The 14,537-nt window shown below is 47.1% G+C and overlaps 1 pseudogene across 1 annotated transcript in view; it reads right to left on the bottom strand.

Annotated features, from left to right (window-relative positions):
- LOC146870905 (acidic mammalian chitinase-like) overlaps nucleotides 1-773 on the bottom strand; it is a 39,760-nt pseudogene extending 38,987 nt beyond the window's left edge. Inside the window, exon 1 of the transcript XR_014978913.1 lies at nucleotides 762-773. The product of XR_014978913.1 is annotated as an acidic mammalian chitinase-like (transcript). The remainder of the gene's footprint in view (nucleotides 1-761) is intronic.
- Between the last annotated feature and the right edge of the window lie 13,764 nt (nucleotides 774-14,537).

Below are 14,537 nucleotides of genomic sequence, written 5' to 3'. Positions count from 1 at the left end.
GAACGTGTGAGAGTAACGGAGCTGACCTAATGCCCATTGCTTATATCATTCCAAAACGAAAGCAGAATGGTTTCAAAAGACCACGTTTGTGAATACAGAGCCGCAGTATGCATTTTGTTTTCCAATGCACGAACCCAACAAGCAGATATTTCAGTACCTCCTTGAATAGTGTGCTTTCCCTCCCAGGGAAAACATGGTTGTTCAAAGAGCGAGGAGGCAACAAAAGTAGGGCTTCACTGACAAACACTAATGTGGCGCTAATGTGTTTAGGTGTGAATAAATCAATATGGCCACCTTGCTTTAGTTAGTTAGTTATTTTTCATATTTTGAATGTTTTATTTCTCTCTACCCAGAGGCTGCACTTAGAAATTGAAAAATGTCAGCAAAAGACTACGTTTCCAGCAAGTGTTTTTCTTTTTTGGATCCATTTCACAACGAAGCAAATAAACGAAAGGAGGAAAGAGAAGGTAATACCTGTTTCTTGAAGTCTCGGACCAGTTTTTAACTAAATGAGGAGGAGCGAGACAGAGAGGGAAGAGGGGGAACAAAGGAGGGGGGGCCTGCTGCCAGCAGTGGGAGAACTGGACACTGTCCTTGTCTTCTTTGGGAACGAAGGAAAAGACAGAGTTCTTTTCCTTCTCTGCCCGTTTCGCCAGTCCCCAAACGCCGAGACTTAACCATCGGCCTTGCCCCTTGGCAAATTCCGCCGTGGGGGAGGCATGTTTAAGAAAGTAGGGGAACGGACTCAAGCAGTGACTTACCACAGAGCACATCTCGCGAGGGGGGCTCGCGGGGGGAGGGGTTGCGCGGGGGTGGGGTGCCGAGGGAGCATAAAATTAAGACAAAAACTTACCCTATCGCCTCTGCTCCGCGTTGACAATGGCGCCACTTGAGTTCAACAGCACTGGAGTGGCAACCCCTCAGCCAATCATGGCGCTGCTGCAGCACCAGGATTGGCTGAGGGCACAACTTACTCTTCGCCCGCCGCCTGCCCATTAGGAGACCAAGGGGCTCCTAATGGGCATGCTCAAGTCAGTGAAAACACAAGTGCGCATGACTGGGCACGGGTGAAAAATTCGCGCACCATCCCCACTCATGCGCACTTGTGCTGCAGTGCTGCCTGTCCCTGCCTGGTCTGACAATGCATGTCAGTCAACATCACACCGGACCGCCCACGGTCCGACGTCATGCTGACTGACATGCATTGTCAGTTCTTCCTCGGCGTCTCTGAACTTAAGTAAACTAAGTTCAGAGACGCAGAGGGAGCTGTGGGCGGGGGGAGCAACGCCCCAATGGACGCACCGCGCCTGGGTGTTCATGAACAGCTGTAGTTGTGCCAGTAAGAAGCTCAGTGTGCTGAGCTCCCACTAAAGAGAGCTACGGACGACCCGGATGTTACAGGCTAACCTCCCTCCAAATTATAGCACAGAGCTGGGTGGTAATGTCATCCAGCAGCGTGAACTGAACTCTGCCTTTCTTTATTTACGGTTGATGAAATGAGTGCCACTGAGGAGGGTGGTACTTCCCATTAGCACCCTAAATTGGCCCAGCCTTTCCTTATTTGCTTTTTATTATTATTATGGTTTTTTTTTTCCAGTTTTATATAGCTCAAACTTTTCTCAATGGCTTTAGTGCGCTCTACACTAGAACCAGATTCCGTACACGTTTTTGGGCACGATGAAATCAAATAATTTGCCCAGAGTCATGGCATCTTGAGGCGAAGCTGGTACTCCAGTCTGGTCGCCCAGTCCTTTTCAAAGATAAGTAAAATGTGCGCACATTCAAATCACGGGCGGATTCAGGCTTCCAAGCTCAAAAACAAAGGTGTACCACTGAGATTGTTAAGAGTATCGTTGTGAGAAGTTGGCCTGTCATATGCTGGTCACTAGTTATAGTGGCCACCTTGCACCAGTCCAATTCGACTCTTATGGTAGATAGGTTTAAGACAACCTTTTAAAGAAAGCTATCCTAGTGGTAGCTGTGGAGAGCAGCCTTCAGGCTAAGTCTCTGAGGAATGTAAAGCAGCTTGTTTTACCTTATAATCTCTTGAATTACCAAATGAAAAGGACACCACACAGGTATATATATCAAATATATATGTATTTATTCTTAGATACACTCTACTAATCTCTTTATGAGATTAGAACCCAGATACACATTCAAATGTCAACACTTCTCAATAAATTAAGCACAAATATGGCTGGGGCCCTCGGAGCGTACCAGACCATATACTAAGAAAATGGTTTAACAAACTCGACTTGCAAAATGAAAAGGCCTAGGGCCTTGGGAATCACTGGGGCTTCACTTCTGCAGTGTTAGCAGGTAAGTAATCAGCCCACGGGAGACGCGTGCAGTGTCTAAACACAGCCGCGGGTTTCCTATTGGTTTCAATGGCACAAGTCGCGGTTTGTGATTTAAAGTTTTAGGGCACTTCGAAGAAGTCAACAAGCGAGCCACTTACAGGGTAAGTATTTCGAGGGCCAACACACACTTGGGCACTGGAGTGCACGAGTTACCGCACCCACGGAAGCCGGGTGCATTGGTGTCTTTTGGTGTCGGGTGGCGGTGCTGTTTTCAATGGAGATCACTGAAGACTTGCTGCTTGTGACGACTGGAGAGGTTCCGCTGGAATCCGAAGATGGATTGGAGTTGAAGAGGACCTGAAAATTGAGGGGACAGTGTTCAAAGTCACTTGCCAGTGACCGGTGGCCAGCAGGAGGGATGACCACTGATGTTGCGTCGTTTCAGGTCGTCGATGGTGATTTGTCTCTTCGCTCACGAGGTCCAGGAGAGATCGACGATGACCAGCAGCTGGATTCGGAGGGTCCCACGACGTCTGCAGCTGACGACGGTGTCAGCAACCGGATTGGAGCGAACAAGCCTTGGCAACTGCAAGTCTCGTGTGGAATGAAGATTGACGATGATGCAGACCAGCAAGGTCTGATGGACTTACCCAGCAAGGGTAAGTGAGGGCAGGCCAGGTGCAACTCGGAGAGCCCTTGAAGTCGATGAGAAAGTCTTCGGGTGAGTTACTAGCCAACGGGCAAGCAACTGCAAAGACGCCTTCGCAGGAAAAGTTCCACAGGAGCCCACGGTCACTCGGGACGGGGTAGGCCACTGATTTTCGGTACCAGACCTGCTAGGGACTTGGACTACAGATGGTCCAAAGCACAAGTACGTAGAACGTTGTTTAGGGTTTGCACTCGAAATCAGTGCACGGTTCCCTGGTATTGCTGTTCCTCGTCACTCGTGGGGTCCAGATGCCACAGCTTCGCTGGGGACTCAAAATGGCTGTCGAGAGGTCAGGAAATCAACTTCAGGGGATGCAGGGACTTCGGACTCCGGCGGGAGCAGTGAAGCTTGCAACCGTTGATCAAAGTTACTGGTGCCAGCCACGCAGGGGAGTCACTCCTTGACTCCAAGGGAGATTCTTCAGTATTCCAGAGATAGTGGAACGTCGAAGGGCCAGGATTCTTCTTTGTAGAGCGTCATCCAGGGTTAATCTGAATTGCATTGGCAATGCTTGGTATCTTATAGTGAAGATAGGGGAGGGACTAGCTCTATGACCACTCCTCTAGGAGGGTCAGGGTAGTGGGTGGTTACCCCCACTTCCCTTTGTCCAGTTTCGCACCAGAGTAGGGGCAGGTAGCCCCTGAACCGGTTTGAGCTGGCATATGCACAGAGAAGCCTACTGCTCCCCCAGTGCAGGACTTCAAAGCACTCCAAGAGTGCACCCACCCAGCTCCAATACACTAAATCCTGTCTGTCTGTTGGGCTTCCTCCACCGCGAGTTTCGGTCAGCAGCAGGAGGGCAGCCCAGTGTCTGTGCTGGTGGCATCCATTTTGTGATGCCAGGGCTCTAGAAGATTTCTACCGTTTAGTACAGTGGGTATATGTCGTCCCCTCTAGAAGGGTGGGATCATACTCCCACACCAGTTACTGGTGTGGGGGTATGATTCCAAGTTGTTTGACACCAAACACGACATGTTTTGATGCAGTCATTCCAAAGTTAGCATTTACCGCGAGGTTATAATGCACTTAAGAGTATATGGTTTAACCGCATCCACAAACAGCAGCAGAGAATAGACTCTGCCAGCTGCAGAGGGGTCCTGCTCATGCAGAAGCACCCCCTCACATAGTAAACCAAGCACCCTGCCCTCAGGATTGTTAGGGCCTGCAAGAGGGGTGACTGATAGGTTTATATGTGTGTGTATGGTGAGATATAGGAACCTATACCTCAGTGAGGAGTGCTAACACTACCTCACACAGGCTGCAGTAGCAGGCCTGTGGTGTCAGATTGTGAATGCTTCCCAGGGGTGGCATAATACATGCTGCAGCCCCTGGTAGGCCTGTGAAGTACCAATGCCCTAGGTACCTAAGGTACCATATACTAGGGGCTCATAAGGTACCACAGAATCCAATCACTAGTGCATCTAATATGCACACCAAGTTGTTTGAGAGAGATCAGTGAGACTGGGGCCCTGATTAGCAGGGACCCAGCCAGACTATAGTCAGAAACCAGTGTATACATCAGAAAAAAAGTGGGGGCAACATAAGTGCAGATCCTACTCTCCTACAATCGTCCCTTTAGAAAATTGCCAAATACTATTTGGTTATCGCTGGTGGGTACATAAATTCATCTGCATGGTGATAAACAGTTGTCACTGCTCCCAGTTACAGCAAGGATCCTGTTCAACTCACGAGCTTCCCACTCAAAGTATTCCGCCTGAGTGGCCCAGCTTCCAGGCATTTAACCGAGCACCTCCGACACTCTAACATCACCTACCATGCACACACCATGCATTTATTGTCTCTATTGCTCCCCTTGGAAATGCGCTGCCTTGAAGTGTCCCACTATTAGTTAAGCTACAGCCGGTTTTTGGGTAACTCTTTTTCGATCGGCTTCAATGAACATCATCTTCTTGCCTAGATTTCTTTCGACAATGGTCACTTATGACTACACACTGCACAGTTCATAACCTAATTTGTTCAAGACAAAACAAAAATCAACACACCAAATTACAAGTGTGTAAGTTACCAATGTTGAACGATTTTTAACATTGGACAGCAAACGGGGACCCTTGGCCGGCGCATATCAATTTTTTTTTTACAGGCACCACTTAAGACCTTTACCAGGTGACTAATCCAGCTATCTCATGCATGAAACCAGGGAGCAAGACAAGCAGAGCTTAACGCTGCATCTCCAGCAAAGAACATCGCAGTGCATGGGTGTTAGAATCCGGGGTCCCTGGTTGGCGCAGGTATGCACTTGGGACAAGCAGGGACCCTTTCCTCTAAGTCAGGGCAAAGGATTACTCTCAGACAATAACCCCTGCTCACCCTCTAGGTAGTGTGGCGCGAGCAGTCAGGCTAAACTCTAGAGTACATTAGGTTAAGCATTCAAGGATGTCCCACAACAATCACCAACCCACCACACAGAGACACCAGACTGTATTTATAAAAATAGAGCTTCTTTATATAGACTTCTCAAGCAGGCTTTAAATACAGTCTTCACTTTTCAATAGAGTTCCAGTTACTTGTTATAGTGTTCAAATTAGGTCTTGGGGTGCCACAGTTCTTTCCAATGCACAATTTGGGTGCAATATAGACCTTCTGAGGGCCCTTGCGCGTCGAAGCGCCGTCCGTACGGGTCGTACGGGTGTTGGTACGCTCCTCGGGACGCTTCCCCCCTACGTCTCACGCTTCCCGCGTGAGCAGGCGTACGGGAACGACGGCGTGTAAGACAGTACGGTCCGTACGGGTGAAGGTACGCATCGTACCGGGGTGCACGCTATTCAGGACGCTCCCTTCGAAGACTCACGCTTCCCGCGTGTGTCAGCATACGGGGACGATGGCGTACGGGTCAGTACGGACCGTACCGTGGCTGGTACGCGTCGTACCGGGGTGTTCGGAGCGAACAGTACCTTGGATCTTGATGAGGAGTTCGGGTCGGCCTCGGCAGTCACAGGAGGGGCGTCCCACGGCGCGTTGCAGTCCCGCTTGGCAGAGGACAACGGTGCTTGGTGGGGCGCCTCGGGACTTCACGGCTCGCCTCGAGGTGGGAGGAAGGAGGGGCGGCTCAGGGGTGAATTCAGCGCGAGGCGCTGCGACGTCGTTCAGAGCGGCGAACCTGGGTGTCATCAGTCCTTGCGGTGGTCTCTACGGCTCGGGGGCCACAGAGGCTCGGTGCTCAGAGGTAGACAGTCCTTTCTCACGATGCGAGCTCCGGCTCGAGGGGGCAGCAGCTTACTTTGTTCAGGCCAGTCGGGGCAGGCCGTCACGGTGCTCACAGCAGCACAGTCGTGCAGGGGTCGCGTTGCTCGGCAGGATGGGGGCACACAGGTTCTCTGGAGTCAGAAGGGCAATTCACCAGCAGCAGCTTCCTTTCGTCCAGGGAGGGGTAGCGCCCACTGTTCCTGGGGCGCAGTTCAGGGGGCAAGTTCACAAGCAAGCCCTTGGAGATAGTTCACAAAGCACAAGTTGATTTAAAGTCTCTTCTCAGTCTTTTCCTCTCCTTCTTGCAGCAAGGCACCCACCACAGGCCAGTCTCTCAGGCTTAGAGACAGTAGTCCTCCATGTAGCTTTCCCAGGTCCTCCTCTTCAGGCAGAGTTTCTTCTTGGCGTAAACAGGATCTGATTTCTTAGGAGCAGGGCTCCTTCTTTTATACACAGTTTCTTTTGTTCTTTGTGGCCAGGGGGCCTGTACCTGGCTCAGTCCGGTTTTGGAGCACTTTGTTGTGGTGACTCTGCTCTTTCCTTTCAGTGCACAGGGCAGAGACATCAGCCGCTCCACAGGGGGCGGAGCCAGCATTGTGGTGGCAGAGCACAGGTCTATTCAGAGTCAAGGTGTACTCCTCCCACCCATCCTGGTGTAATCTCTCTACCCACCACCTGGCAGCCAGCCTGTCTCCTGGAATTCCCCAGCCCTGCCCCTCACTGAAACTAGGCAGCACACACACACACAGCAGAGGTGGACTGAAATGGCTAGGCAAGTAAATACTAACTTTCTAAAAGTAGTATTTACAAACACAATATATTAAAATAAACTTTACTAAAAGAAGTATTTTATTATTCTGAGTTCAGGCATACTAAACTTGACTTTCTACCATGCTCTCTGAGTCCGCTGGGATTATAGAGTGTAATAATTCCAGCAGCCCATTCTGGCCTATGGAGAGCAGGTAGCCTGTCAATAGTGAAAAACGAAAATGGCTATAATTCACTATTAGGACATGCCACACACATCAGGGCATGTCCTACCTTATGCCTACAATGCACCCTGCCCTTGGGCCTACCATAGGGGTGACTAATATGTAGTTAAGGGAAGGTTTAAGGACTGGCAAGTAGGTGCACTTGCGCAATCAGCATGACAGTACCAGACTGCACGCAGGTTCTGCAATGGCAGACCTTAGACACATTTTACTAGGCCGCTTCTGTGGGTGGAACAACCAGTGCTGCAAGCCCACCAGCAGCATTTGTATTTACAAGCCCTGGCAGTCCTGGTGCACTTTACTAGGGGCTGATAGTAAACCAAATAAGCCAAACAAGGACACCAATCAATGTATACACTTTTCATGGGGAGCACTTGCACTGTGGCACTGATCAGCAGTGTCACAGTGCCCTGAGCAGCTAACACCAACAAAACACATGAGGCACATCAGCAAAAAGTGGAAGGGAAACTCACACCAAGGTGCCAGGTCTAACACAGGGAAATTGGCGACTTCTCTTGCTTTGCATGTCTCTCTTCAAAGCCCAAGAGCACTTCGATAAAGTTTAAAACAAGCGCGCGCGGATGAGGAGAGGAGGAGGCAGCAGGGGAGGGGAGAGAGGAGGGGGCCTGTGCCTGTTTCCCTTCCGGGTTAAATAACACGAGGCTACTCGACATGAATTGCTCAGTCCGCACATGTTGCTGACAAGGCCCGGATAGGCATAAAGACGGCATTTGAAAAAATGTGGATTACGCTGTCTTCAAAGTAAATGGAAACTAATGGATGAAATGTGAAAAATATGAACAAAGAATTTGGATTAAAAATTGGATTAAAGATTGGATTTAAACGTGAAATATATGATTGATTCATTGAGAGCTCGTGCAACCTGCCACTATGAGAAGAAACACACCCTGGAATGGACATTTCCTGTGCCTAAGAAGATTCAGTCTGTCGGTGTATTACCTGTTACATGGCGGAAGATCTTTTCGTGAATTTTACATGGGTTTTTCTACCCTGATTTAAGTTGGTCCCCATCAGAGTTGAACCGATTCTCAGGCCTGGCATAAAGCTTTGTAAGGAGCCTTTATTAAGGCCTCAGATGAGACGGAATGCGCTTTTCCATATCAAGGTATTAACACCGAGGATCTTGGGTCAGATCATCCCTAGATATAATATAAGGCAATCCAAATCATGACGAAGAGGCATGCAATGACCATTAAAGAATATAACAAACAGATTGGATCAGCTAAGAAAGCATTTCTCTCCCATCAAATGTTATATGCAGATCACCAGCCTAAATGCATATTCGGAATACTACCTTCGTTTGATAATCCTAGTTCTTTATATATTTGGATATTATTGACCACCGTGAAATAACCTATACACGTGCAGCCCTTTTTATATGGTAAAACCAGTAGGATCAGTGGAGAATTTGGTGATGTACTGACAGACTTAACTACTACCGAGTTTAGTCAAAGGGTTTTTGGCAGAACACCAAAATCAATACTCTTCTCTGATTTTGGACAGCTACTGATAGAGAAAGCAAGGGAGCTTCTGCCAGGTTTCCCTTTAGAGCTCTGTGCTGCCACGTTTTTACATTGGGCTCCTGATAAATTATGACCAGCCTTGGTGAGACTGTGCAAGGCATCCCTGCTGGCAACTTTTTTCCTCCTATTTTGAAGAATGCTGCAGCAGATCTACAATTTTAGCTACTTTTCACCCTGTTTCAGTGTTACTGGCATCAGTAAAAATGCTGGAGAATTTTGGCATTGGCAGTCTTATGGAATTTCTAGCTTCTCAAGCGAGAACTGGGCCAGACACAATCAGGGTTCAGCGCAAGACTCAGAACAGAGTCAGTTTTGCTTAAGGTAATGGATAAATTAAGGTGGACTTTACATGTGGGGAGATGCGCTGCTCTTATCATCTTAGATCTATAAGCCACCTTCAACACAATCTCCCATGATATTCTCCTAACCAGAATGAGGGAGATTTTTGCCAGGAGCTTGTCTCTTCAATTGATAGCCTCTTTTCTTAGCAGGGGCCTACAGAAAGTAACAAGCATTTGCAATGCAATAGGTCTCGCATTTATGAGAGCTTGAGCTATTGGCATTGTAAATGACAATGCCTTTTATTTATGTGTTGTTATTAAAACAAATAAATAAAAGGCATTGTAATTTACAATTGACCTGTTTAAGGAATATTATGGCACAATGAGCAGTGCTACTAGTACATTAAACAGGAACCACTGTCAAAATGAGATACAAACAGCACCACTTGCATTCTTAGTACGCATAGCATTTTGCATCCTTATCAAAGGTTCCCAGAGCATCTCTAAAGTAATAAGTAGCACCAGTGACAAAACTGAGCAGTGCCACTGGCGCACTGGGGAGCACTGCAGACTCAGTACGCAGAGTAGGCATGTTTAAAATCACTTGGGGCACTTTAGCATCACATTTGTACTCAGTACTCGGAGTAGGCATCTTTAACATCACTCCGGGTCCTTTAGCATCACATTTGTACTTTAGTAAGTGCCACTGCAATACTGAACTGCAGCCTTGTGCATTTAGGTACTGTGGCATATTTGAGCAACACCTGCGGCACCCTGAGAAGCCATGTCACTCATACCAGCCATCGGTTGTTCGTGTGTATCCCGACGCATTATGCAGCACCAAAGAATGTTCGAGCAGTGTTCTTTAACATTAAGCAGCACCATTGTTGTATTACTGTAACCCTGCGTATCCATGAAGAATTCTGGCCTATAGGAGCACCTTGCAAAGTGAACAGTCCCATGGGGAATTTTGAGCTACACATTGGCATAAGTGGATGCTGATCTTTTATTTTCAATATTCATTCTAGAATTTTAGAATAAAATCAGTGACACACCGAGCAACATCCAGGGAAAGCAAGCAAAGGAAGAGTAGGCTGTGTCATAAAAAAAAAGTGAATTAAGTTTTGGCACAAGTATTGTTTAGTTGTGCTAAATTAATTTCTCAGAGGCAATCATTGTTTGATCTTATAGTCACACATGCATTGTCTCGATGGGTTTAACTAAATCCTAATTCTTCAGATTTACACCATGCATTTGTTTTTAAATTTATTAATACGACTGTTAGCAATATTACTTGATCATGTCTAGTTAAGCCTAGTTTTTTTCAAAGAATAAACACGTTAATGAAACAAGCACTAACAAAGCCAATCTGGCTGGGTCTTGTTTCGAAACAAGTGTAAAACTAATAAAACTAATAAAAAGAAAAAAAATATCGCCATCTAAAGGTGGCATGCATATGCTTGAGAAAAAAAACTGTAGCAAAAATAAATTACGACAACATGAAACGAATGCTAAAATCGGCCCACCAATCCTGGCATTGAAGTGGACGACTTTATTTGACGAGGACTAACATGCCAATACTCACAGTCTAGAAAACTAGTGGCTTAACTGGGGGAACTCCGCACACCTTGCTGTAGTCCAAGGGGGACGGAAGTAAATTGGGAACAACACTTCAACAGATCCATCGATAATGAGGCCTGACAAAGTCCTTTTATGTAAAATGTTTGTATTTTTGTTTAACATTTTTGGAAAAATTAGACTGGCAAGAGAGCTAAGGCTGTCTCTAGCCAGACCTAAAAAAGAGAGCAGAACACGACTACTACTACAGCAAAAGGTGCTACGAAGCTGTGAGAGGCACACGATTCCTTACCTGATAAATATTATTTACATGCTAAGAAGCTATGAGAGAAGCACATGATGCCTAACCTGAAAACTATTTACGAAAAGTAGTTATCAAAAATGGACACCAGGGGTCAAAGGTTGAGCGATGTCACTTCCTGTTATATCTTGGAAGTCAAAAGTCATGTTACATCATGTTGTGTGAAATTATCTGTTCAAAAGTTAGGTAGTGCCATGTTCGTTATCCCTGTGTCTGCTGTGCATCTTTGAAGAAGTAATCCAGATGTGTACAAGCTGGATAAACACACAGGAGCACTTAACAGGGACTTCTTGGGTAGAGAAAAACATGTAGCGCCATGGATACCTAACTGGGGTTGTGAAAAACGTAAAGAGTCTTACAATAACACACTCATGAACTCTTGCTATTTTACGAGAAGTCTCTTAAGTATTTTGCTACAAAATTATAGGTCTCCTGGTTTTGCAAAAATGTTGTCCCATCATATGTTGTAAAGCAATTTGATACATTTGGGCCATTTCCGCGCTGTATAAAGTTGCCAAAAATAAAGAAATAAATAAACCTAGATTAAAAATGCACGCTTCTGTTAGTTTTTAAACATGTGAGCCAGCCCTGCAAAGGTTTGTTTGCTCTGCCGTCAATCGCGGGTGGTTTTTTTATCAGCAGCAGGAATTCGGTGCCTACAAGCTAACATATTTCTCTCCTTTGTTTTAGGCACAGCTCGGATTACCTGCTTCCGTGGGGGCCCAGCTGATGTAAAACCCTGTGCATGCAGGCTGCCTGGGAAGAAGCAGGAAGCAAACTTACATGAAGCCATAAATAAAGTGGTTATCTCTCTGAGGGGTGGCAGTGGGACCCAGGGGCCTTTGTTGTGCTCGTAAACATTCCAGGGCGGGCTGCAGCTGGCAGCTCGGATTGCCATGTCCATGCTGTGCCCTCAGAGGCAGCAACAACCCCTCCAGCTCACACCTTGGCAGCGGTGATCAGTGGTGTTTGCTGTGCCAGATCTTTAAGTTTCAGACCCAGCCACAAAGACCTGCTATTGATTTCTGTTGTTCTTCTTTTCGTCCGAGGGCATCTGACAAGATGTTATTTCCTGCGGACTATTATCGTATCTGTACCAGTCCAGATGGGAGACATGGAGCAATAAAATAGAAAAACTTCTGAAATACAATACTGCCTCACTCATTACTAAAATAAAGCTAAAGAAGGCTGGTGTGAACAAAAAGAACACGCACAAAATCAAAACTCTATAATACAATACTGCCTAGCTCGTTACTGAAGCGAAACTAACTAGACAGTATGCTCAAAAGTCTCCAATTAGAAAGGCAGGCTACAGCGTAAAAAACAGATGGCACACTGCACTTCAATTAAAAGAAGTGCAAGCAGAGCGAACTAACTCTGTAGTTAGGCGCCGCTGTATCGGGACTACACGGAAGTTAGCAAATCACCAACAGCCAACAAAAAGGGAGATTACAACAACACTACCACAAGTAAGCCAATAGGAAACGGAAAGACAGATTACATTAAATTTAACCCAACATACAAATTACTTTATGTCTCGCTGAGACAGGGCACGCAGCGCATGCACTGCCAAGGCGAGACCTAAAAAGGGTCTCTTCACTGTCTGAAGAATTTCCTGTGAGATCTGGGGTACCACAGGGTTTGTGTATGAGCCCCAGACTCTGGCTAAATTCATATGATCTTACAGGTCCCATTTAATGACTTATGCAGAAGAACCCCACTTGGATTATTCGAGTGCATAGTGACTAATATCAGAATTAACCACACCAACATTTAAAACACGTATGCTGGAGACAGCCAACTAGGTGAGAGAGAATGATCTTAGGTCAGACGTGGTGCCCCTTAGGTCTTGGCACTACCCTGACCCCTTAAACAGTGGTCATGGATCAGATGGTTCACCTGGATGATAGCATTTCCTTTCATAAACAAATAAACTACGGTCCTGATTTTACTGAGGCTGGACTATTTTAATTCCCTCTACATAGGTATAAATGAGTCTGACGTTAAGAAGCTACAACTCATCCAGAACCGGGCTATGCCAATGATTTTCAGGCTACATAAAGCAGAAAGAACAAATGATGGACAGAATACTGAACAATGTCAAACATTTACCCCCAGTACAGGGATCTGGGACTAAATCCATTGTTTTTTTGCAAACCACACCATTCCAGTTTAGACCCAGCCATATGCACCTCAGTTTTGACCCTGCTCCCCATGGGAACAGTCCAGCCCAAACTACCAACCAGGGTGCTTGTTTCTGGTCCAGGGAGGACCTTGCCTGGCATTCAGGCTGGACTTTTCCCTTGAGGAGCAGGGTCAAGACTGACTTGCATATGGCTGTGTCAAAACTGGGGTAGCATAGTGAGCAAAAAAAGGGTGGATTAAACCCAGATCTGTGACTGGGGGTGAGTGGTTGAAAAGTTCAGCACTCCGTCCATCATCTTGTGGTGTTTGCTATGTTCGCCCTAAGTGGCCAAGGGTATGCCCAGGTGTGGGTCCCTTGCTCGCTGTGCCACTGAATTCAAGCTAGCCTGGTTGATGAGGGCTGATAGCCTGAAACCAGTCCCAGGATGCTTGTTTCCGGTCCAGGGAGGACCTGGCCTTGCAGTTCGGGCTGGACTGTTCCCATGAGGAGCAGGGTCAAGACTAATTTGCATATGGCTGGGTCCACACTGGGGCGGCATAGTGAGCAAAAGAAGGATGGATTAAACCCAGATCTGTGACTGGGGTTGAGTGTTTGAAAAGTTTCAGCATTCCGTCTATCATATTATGTTTGCTATGCTCGCCCTAAGTGGCCATGGTTATGTCCGTGTGGGTCCCATGCTCGCTGTGCCACTGGATTCAAGCTAGCCTGGTAGATGAGGGGCGAAACCCTGAAACCGGTCCCAGAATGCTAGTTTACGGTCCAAGGAGGATCTGGCCTGGCAGTTCGGGCTGAACCGTTTCCATGAGGAGCAGGGTCAAGACTGATTTGTTAATGGTTGGGTCCAAGCTGGGGTGGTATAATGAGCAAAACAATGATGAATTAAACCCAGATCTGTGACTGGGGGTGAGTGGTTGAAAAGTTTCAGCACTTTGTAAATCATCTTGATGTGTTTGCTACATAAAGCAGGCCATGTTTCCTCCCAAGGGAGGGTGCTACTTTGGCATCCAATAGAAAAAAGAATACAATTAAAAGTTTTATGCTTTGTACACCAAGCAACACAGATGCCTAGCCGCTCTATCTCCAGAAGCGAGTGCAGGAATATCCAGTAGCGTCCGGTGTTTGTGACGAGTGGCGGGGCAGCCAGTTGGGTGGGCGGGGTTGGGGTGAGAGAGGGCATAGGGGTTGCGAAGGGAGGGGCAAAATAAAAAATAAACATTTTTAAAAACTTACCTTCAGCTGGCTGAATCGCACTCCTCTGCTCCTCTTCTTTGGCACAGGCTCCCAGAATGCCCTGCAGGCAAACCTGAAGCTGCTCTCATGGATTGGCCTTAGCTCCCTCGATTAGCGCTCCAGGTCTGTGCCTGTTCTCTCCAACCCCAGCAATGCAGCTGGGGTGGAACAGAGCTTCACTGCCCATGACGGCTTGGCCGGCCTGAGACGGCCAGCCAAATCGCCATTGCGCAGTGAAGGGGGTGCACT

Source organism: Triturus cristatus, chromosome 1_1 (assembly GCF_964204655.1).
Source record: "Triturus cristatus chromosome 1_1, aTriCri1.1, whole genome shotgun sequence".
Taxonomy (NCBI): Eukaryota; Metazoa; Chordata; class Amphibia; order Caudata; family Salamandridae; genus Triturus; species Triturus cristatus.
This window is presented reverse-complemented; position numbering and strand designations above follow the sequence as displayed.